Here is a 10,000-nt window from a genome sequence, read left to right on the forward strand (position 1 = left end):
GAACTGTTATTTTCTTTTATCGAATCTTCCGTTAATGGCTATCTGTGTGATCAGTAAAGATAAGCTGAGAAATAGCTGAGTAAAAGAATTTCTTTTTGTTCTCGTCTAGTGTAAGCGGCCCATCAAAAAATGATGGCTAAATATTTACACATATGAACACATACAGATTTAATCCTTCCCATTCCCTCCTCCCTTTCTAACTACAACACTGCAGTTTCGGCAATTTGTGGTTTCTGAGTGCACCTTTCGGGGTACCTCCTCTCAGCATGATATGACTACTCCTCGCCCCCTACCCGAGGGACGGAGAGAGATCGACTAGTTATATGTCTAACAATGCCACTGAGCATGACCGGAAATATATATATAAATATATATATATATATATATATATATATATATATATATATAGATATATATATATATATATATATATATATATATATATATATATATATATGTGTGAGTGTATATATATATATATATATATATATGTGTGAGTGTATATATATATATATATATATATATATATATGTGTGTGTGTATATATATATATATATATATATATATATATATATATATATATATATATATATATATATATTTATATATATATATATATATATATATATATATATATATATATATATATATACCTACCCGAGGGACGGGGAGAGATCAACAATGCCACTGAGCGTGACCAGAAAGAATATATATATATATATATATATATATATATATATATATATATATATATATATATATACACACACATATATATATATATATATATATATATATATATATATATATATATATATATATATATATATATATATATATAGCCAGACACTTGTCCTTTGTAACATAGGGGAGATATTACCTTCATCCCTCGATATTTAAGTGTTATCGTCGAACACGTGTTAATATTATCTTTACAAATAAAACTTGTAGACATATATTTAAAGATAAGAAAAGAAGCACTTGAAACTATAACTTTTTTATGATCTCTCCTATTTAACAAAGAGCAAGTGTTTGGCTATATATATACATATATATATATATATATATATATATATATATATATATATATATATATCATATATATACAGTATATATATATATATATATATATATATATATATATATATATAATCATATATATACAGTATATATATATATATATATATATATATATATATATATATATATATATATATATATATATATATATAATCATATATATACAGTATATATATATATATATATATATATATGTATATATATATGTATGTATGTATGTGTGTATATATATATATATATATATATATATATATATATATATACTTACACACACGTAAGTCACACTTAGACGTATTACTACTCGGTCTCTCTCCCATCCTTCAGGTAGGGGGGGGGGGGGAGAATAGTCATATCCTGGTGAGAGAGGATGTGCTTGTACGTGTGCACATCTATATAAATATTTAGCCGTCATTGTTTACGGGTCGCGTACACTAGTATAATAAAAACTTCATCATGAAACAAACGCAATCCTATGAATTTGAAAATCTCAAGCGAGAAACTTGTGCCCTAAAATCACCCTATGACATCTCACATTAACCTTGATAAATCTCTCTTATTTTCCTCTTAATTCTCTGCTCCTCATTCTGACGACTTTAACCTTGAGCTGCTCAGGGGAAAAAAAAGAAAGATCTCACTCCCCGATGAAGATGTGCTCATAACACGAAGTCCATAACGAGGCGGAACGGGCATGATTTTCGTGAGCATATATATACGGACACAGTTATGAGGACATACTTCTTTATTCCTTTTTTTCACATGAATATGGCTAAAGAACATAGAAGCAAAGGAGCTCAACGAAAACGCCCCATTCATGAACGCCCAGGAGAATAGTCACGCAGCGTGGCTGTTTAAGCAGGTAATAGGACCTCTCTTGGTGCAGGAAGAGATCGGATCGCGGGGTCAACTCACCGAACGTGATATCCTATCTGCGTCCATCGTTAAAAAACAGAAAAGGAGTCTCACAAAGGCTTTTTGATACTTCAAACTAAAGAAGGGAACGAATCATCTTCTTAGCAAAAGGTTACGACTGTTCTTAACGTCAATTTGTGACGTAAGTTTCATCACGGCACACGAGAGTTTTCAGACTTATTGGTAGAACAAAACATAACGTAACATTTTGTAAATGGTTCACGCTAAGCTGAAAAGCCCTTTGAACTATTAAAACGTAACCCATACTTTCTTCAAAAGAATCTGTTATAAATATTTTAGCTTCATAGTTAACTTAACAGAATTATGTATAACACAGTAAAGGTTTTCGTTACGTATAAATTGCAGATATAACTTAGTTCTAATTATCACGCAGCCTAAGCATTCAAACTGAAAAGTTGTATGGCGAACAATTCCATTAATGGTTTCCAGTTGCTGTTAATAAAGGATTTTTTTTTTTTGCACAATTATGGAATAAATAGTACTTAAGAGCATCTTTTAAATGTCATGTATTTACATGACATTTAAAAGATGAGAGAGAGAGAGAGAGAGAGAGAGAGAGAGAGAGAGAGAGAGAGAGAGAGAGAGAGAGAGAGAGAGAGAGAGAGGAAAAACTGTTAAGAAGTTTAAGATGACTGATGAATGCAATGAGGATGTAATCTAATAACACCATTAAAATAATTGTAAAGTGTTCCAAATAATAAAGTTAATTATTTCGTCAAAATTTTTTAGTGAACACAATTTGTGGGTTTGTAAGAACTACGAATAGAACTGCAATTAACTGCATCAATTTTGGATTCATTTAAAAAAAATGTTGGCACAAAAACATTTTTGCATTTTTATCGCAAAATTGACACGTCGTGATGGAAAGCATAACGCAAAACAAATCGTTGTTTCAAGCATTAATCACTAAATATTTGCGACAGTTTGCTCATGCCTGATTTTAGCGAATCAAAATTGCGATCATTTGCAAACTGGGACAAATATTAATCGTGATCTCAGGCAATCATAGATACAGTTGGTAGGAAATATTCTTTTTTCAACTTATGATTTTTTTTTGCAAATTTACCGATTCCAGTATTATCGACTTGGGCTAAAATAAATACATATTTGAATATTCATGCTTATATAGCTAAGTTATGTGAGAGAGAGAGAGAGAGAGAGAGAGAGAGAGAGAGAGAGAGAGAGAGAGAGAGAGAGAGAGAGAGAGAGGAGATATTCGGGTGAAACCCCAAATATAAACGATCTAACAAGTTGCTGGAAAGGAAATATTAAAAAGATCGTCTGGATTCCTACTTGAAATTTCTCATTTTATCCAGGTCAGATATTTCTTAAGGGTACTTATTAGCGAATATACCAACGGTTGGTACCAGTGGGTATTTGATGCCCAGATGCTTTTCTGCCACGGGGTACATCTGAGATATTGCTGAGTAATGCGAGAGAGAGGAAGCTGTGACATTAAGAGAGAGAGAGAGAGAGAGAGAGAGAGAGAGAGAGAGAGAGAGAGAGAGAGAGAGAGAGAGAGAGAGAGGGGGAGAAGCTGTGACATTGCCTTATTGCCTTATTTTATGTTTGGGTTCCCCCAGGTCCCTCAGTGTGAGGCACCTCGTATATCCACCAGAGAGTTGCTAATGCATCTTCCGGTGTATTTTGCATCTTCCAGTCTTGGATGGTCTGGAATGTATCTTAGGTATTTATCGAGCTTATTCTTAAACAAGAGAGAGAGAGAGAGAGAGAGAGAGAGAGAGAGAGAGAGAGAGAGAGAGAGAGAGAGAGAGAGAGAGAGAGAGAGAGAGGGGAAGCTGTGACATCGAGAGAGAGAGAGAGAGAGAGGGGGAAGCTGTGACATTGAGAGAGAGAGAGAGAGAGAGAGAGAGAGAGAGAGAGAGAGAGAGAGAGAGAGAGAGAGAGAGAGAGGATGCTGTGACGTAATGCAAACCTCAGGTTCAAAAGATTACGCCATTCTATAATCTCAATATGACCTTCGTGGTTTCTTTGTCATTTAAACAATGGAGCGGCTGACATTTTTAAGCGAAAATTGACAGTGAATAACAACAACAACAAGTGTAATAATATTAATCTAACCTCTATAATAAAGAGCCAAAGTCTGGCTATATTTACGAAAATTTTCATGTTTTTATATATATATATATATATATATATATATATATATATATATATATATATATATATATATATATATATATATATATATATATATAGTCACGCTTAGCTCTCCCTGTCCCTTGGGTAGGGGAAGAGGGAGCAGTCATACTCGGGCAAGGTGTGCGTGTTTGCGCATATGTATGTAAATATTTTGCTGTTATCTATAACGGGTCGTGTACATTAGTAGTAGTAGTAATAATAATAATAATAATAATAATAAAAATAACAATAATAAAAATAATAATAATAATAATAATAACAATAATAGGAGCAATCAGAGGTTTCAGACCTCCGCCAATGCATACTGCTAATATTCAACTAAAGTCTACGGACATCGTCTCCCCCTTTTCAAACGCTAACTGTACAGTAGATGAAGTAAAGTATAATGTAGATCCAGAATCGTGATCTTGATCCGTAATCACCTCCAAAATTTCTTGATTTCTTTCTATGCGAAATATCTTCCCATTGTGAAAATTTGGTGAAAATCCAAGCAGTCAATTTGTTTTGACGTAATCTTTAAGATAATGAAAAATGCAAATCCGGATATAGAATCATCTCCAAAAATTAATGAAGTCGTCCATGGCCTAAGATCTATGTGGTGAAAATTTCGTAAATATTCGTCTGTTTGTTTTAACGTTATATTTTAAATGGCAAAAAAAATGAAAATTCGGATCTGGAATCCGGATCCGTATCCGGCTCATCACCAAAATTGAACGTGGTCGTCTCTGACGTAAGATCCATTTGTGGTGAGAATGTCATCAAAACCCGTTGCGTAGTTTTGACGTAATCCTGTCCATAGGTACAAATAAATAAATAAAAAATAAATAAATAAACCAACTAATAAATATAACCTCCTTGGCGGAGATAATAATAATAATGAGAATAATCACTATCGCCTACGGTATTTCGTCCGGATCTTCTATACTAATAAAAATAGAAAAGATTTCAATATAGTTAAAATTAGACCACCAGGTAAATGAAAAAAAAATTGCAAAAGGATGGAATGTTATAAGAGAAAAGAAAAATGAAACCAGTATCTTCATGTCTGGGTAATTCTGGAATTATCTGGAAAACATGAGATGCTTCTGGAGATCCCTTCTAATTTCAGTGAGCCAGTACAGGTGCTATAGAGCATAGAGTATGTGTCCTACGAATATGTGGAAAGATATATATATATATATATATATATATATATATATATATATATATATATATATATACATATATACATACACACACATATATATGTGTGTGTATGTATATATGTATATATTTATACATATATATACATACATATATATATAAATATATATACATATACATAAACATATATACATATATATATATATATATATATATATATATATATATATATATATATATATATATACATACATATACACACACACACACACACACACACATATATATATATATATATATATATATATATATATATATATATATATATATATATATATGATATATGCATATATATGTATATAGTATATAATATATGTATATATAATATACATAATATATATATATATATATATATATATATATATATATATATATATATATATATATATATATATATATATATCCTTTATGAGTGGGGATACCATAACATGGTGAAAGGGTTTGTGTATCACCACAATCAGCAAAGCAATACTAATCATGGCCACACATGCTAGGTTGGTTTGCTGTGAGCGATAAGACTAAAGTCATTAATTTAGTAGGTTGGCCAGGGCACCAGCCACCCGTTGAGATACTACCGCTAGAGAGTTATGGGGTCTTTTGACTGGCCAGACAGTACTACATTGGATCCTCCTCTCTGGTTACGGTTCATTTTCCCTTTGCCTACATACACACTGAATAGTCTGGCATATTCTTTACATATTCTCCTCTATCCTCATACACCTGACAACACAGATTACCAAACAATTCTTCATCACCCAAGGGGTTAATGCACTGTAATTGTTCAGTGCCACTTTCCTCTTGGTAAGGGTAGAAGAGACTCTTTAGCTATGGTAAGCAGCTCTTCTAGGAGAAGGACACTCCAAAATCAAACCACTGTTCTCTAGTCTTGGGTAGTGCCATAGCCTCTGTACCATGGCCTTTCACTGTCTTGGGTTAGAGTTCTCTTGCTTGAGGGTACACTCGAGCACACTCTCCTATCTTATTTCTCTTCCTCTTGTTTTGTTAAAGTTTTTATAGTTTATATAGGAGATATTTATTGTTGTTACTCTTCTTAGAATATTTTATTTTCCTTTTTTCCTTTCCGCACTGGGCTGTTTTCCCTGTTGGAGCCCCTGGGCTTGTAGCGTACTGCTTTTCCAACTAGGGTTGTAGCTTAGTAAGTAATAATAATAATAATAATATCCGCAGTGGCCAGCGTGTTGATGAAAATAGCCAAACCCCAGGCATGGCTAAGGACATATCTGAGGCCTTTGTCCTGCAGTGGACTATAAACAGTTGCATTTGAAAATGGAAGCCCCTTCTAGTTTACCATTACACAAGGGCTGCTGAAATTCTCAGGAAAGCCTCATACACAGGATTCAATGCAAAAGTGCTTTATGTGCAACTTTTACAGACTTAGTTCCTAATATGCCTACCATTTGCAAAACAACTTTTTGTTTTAAAAGGGCTACCTTTTCATTATCATAACAATAACCACATTATTAAAACAGCAACCATTTCATTATCACAACATCAACCACATTATTAAAACAGCAACCATTACATTATCAAAACAGAAACCACATTATCAAAACAGCAACCATTTCATTATCACAACAGCAACCACATTATTAAAACAGCAAGAACATTATCAAAATAGCAACCATTTCATTATCAAAACAATAACCACATTATTAAAACAGCAACCATCTCATTATCAAAACAGTAACCACATTACTAAAACAGCAACCATTTCATTATCAAAACAGCAACCACATTATTAAAACAGCAACCATTTTATTATCACAACAGCAACCACATTATTAAAACAGCAAGAACATTATCAAAATAGCAACCATTTCATTATCAAAACAATAACCACATTATTAAAACAGCAACCATTGCATTATCAAAACAGCAACCACATTATTAAAACAGCAACTAATTAATTATCAAAACAGCAACCACATTATTAAAACAGCAACCTTTTCTTTACCAAAACAATAACTACATTCCTAAAACAGCAACCATTTCATTATCAAAATAACAACCACATTACTAAAAAAGCAACCATTTCATAATCAAAACAGCAAACACACTATTAAAACAGCAACCATTTCATTATCAACACAGCAACCATGTCAGTAAAACAACAACCTTTTCATTATCAAAACAGTAACCGCATTATAAAAATAGCAAACTATTTCATAAACAAAATAGCAACCACATTATTTAAACAGCAACCATTTCATTATCAAAACAGCAACTATTTAATTTCTAAAACAGCAACCATTTCATTATCAAAACAGCAACCACATTATTAAAACAGCAACCATTTTATTATCAAAACAGCATTTTCATTATCAAAACAATAACAACATCATTAAAACACCAACCATTTCATTATCAAAACAGCGACCAAATTATTAAAACAGCAACCATTTTATTATCAAAACACCAACCACATTATCAAGGCAGCAACCACTTCATTATTAAAATAGCAACCACAATATTAAAACAGCAACCATGTCATTATCAAAGCATCAACCACATTATTAAAATAGCAACCATTTTATTATCAAAACAGCAAACACATTATCAAGTCAGCAACCATTTCATTATCAGAACAGCAACTACACTATTAAAACAATAACCATATCATTATCAAAACAGTAACCCCATTATTAAAAAAGCAACAATTTCATTATCAAAACAGCAACCATATTATAAAACAACAACCATTTAATTACCAAAAACAGCAACCATTTCATTATCAAAACAGCAACTACATTATTAAAACAGCAACCATTTTATTATCAAAACAGCAACCATTTCATTATGATAACAACAACCAAATCATTACAACTGCAACCATTTTATTATCAAAACAGCAACCACATTATTAAAACCGCAACCATTTAATTATAAAAACAGCAACCATTTCATTATCAAAACAGCAACCACATTATTAAAACAGCAACCGTTTTATTATCAAAACAGCAACCACATTTTTAAAACGGCAAGCATTTCATTATCAAAACAGGAACTCCATTATCAAAACAGCAACCATTTCATTATCAAAACAGCAACCACATTTTTAAAATACCAACCACATTACTAAAACAGCAACCACAGTATTAAAACAGCAACCACATTATTAAAACAGCAATAATTTCATTACAAAAACAGTAATCATTTCATTTTCAACACAACAATCTTTTTATTTTCAAAACAACAACTTTTCGTTATCAAATCACGTGTAATAATGAATTACGCCTAAAGGGAAAAAAAAAGCATAAAATGACAGCGACGCGTGAGATAGAGTGATTAAATCGTGACTTTTAACAGAAATTAAGATCGAGGCAGGAATAAAATACTTAATTACAACGCTGGGAAAAAAAATCGGTTATAAGACATTAGCGGTGATCCGGAAACCAATTGAAGCTTAACACTTCTATTTTAAGAGAAAGGCGTGTCACTAATAATTGCAATTAACAGTTGAGATTCCACGAGAAATGACGGAGTTAGGACCCAAGTTTAATCCGAATTACGACTTATGTCTAATAAGAAACGACTCGAGTCCTATCAGATACGACTCAAGTCCAATCCCATCCTACCCCATCTACTAATGAGATTTTTGAAAAAAAAGGGAGCAAACTCAAGGGTAATTTAGTAGATACCAAAAGCTGTAAAAAAAAAATTCAATTAAGCAAGAGAAAAAAGGTAAAAAAGTGTAGAAAGAAAATAAGACAAAACGGGGCAGATACTAGAGCATAAAAAAAAGAATCCACAGAGCTAATGAAGATCATGAAGATTAGAGTTTGTTATACGACTGATGTGCGTGGTAGATTACTACACCCTTCGGTGTAGCTCTGTAGGAGAAATAATTTTGCATATGTCATACACGGAACTTGGATGGACAATGATCAATGAGACTACGCAGCTATTAGATGGGGAGCGGTTCCGACCTGTTTAATTCTTCATTGATTTTTTTTATACTGTACATTTTTTTTCATTCCTGAGAGGGGAACGAGATGAAATATAGAGCGTAATTATGATGAAGTCGGTACACTTTGTACGGAAAAACTTATTAATTGCCATAATATTAAAGTAAATTCATTCCATACATTCATAACTATACATATTCAAAAAGTTTTAAAGGCCGCTCATGAATGGCAGAGACAAGGGACAGTGGCATTGCCCTATTAAGCAGGACAATACCCTATTATATGATCAGCGCCCAAGGCCCCTCTCCACCCAAGGTAGGAACAGGGAGGGCCTGGCAATGGCTGTTCATGACTCCGTAGATACACCTATTGACCCCCCCCCCCAACCTTAGCTCACAAGGATGGTAAGGTTGCATATACTAAAGAGTCTGAGCGAGACTCGAATCCCCGTCTGGCAAACACCAGGCAGGGACGTTACCAATCAGGCCACAACCACCTTCTATTCATATCACATATCCATTGCATATATTTCCCTCTTTGAGGAATTGACATAAACTTATATTCAAACTGTATTATTCATTATAGGACATTTGACTGTATACCCACACACATACTCGGTTAACTATACATATATACACATCTATTCATAACGCATATCCAATTCATACTGTATATTCCCCTATTTGATGAATTAACAC

Source organism: Palaemon carinicauda, chromosome 13, assembly GCF_036898095.1.
Source record: "Palaemon carinicauda isolate YSFRI2023 chromosome 13, ASM3689809v2, whole genome shotgun sequence".
Classification (NCBI taxonomy): Eukaryota; Metazoa; Arthropoda; class Malacostraca; order Decapoda; family Palaemonidae; genus Palaemon; species Palaemon carinicauda.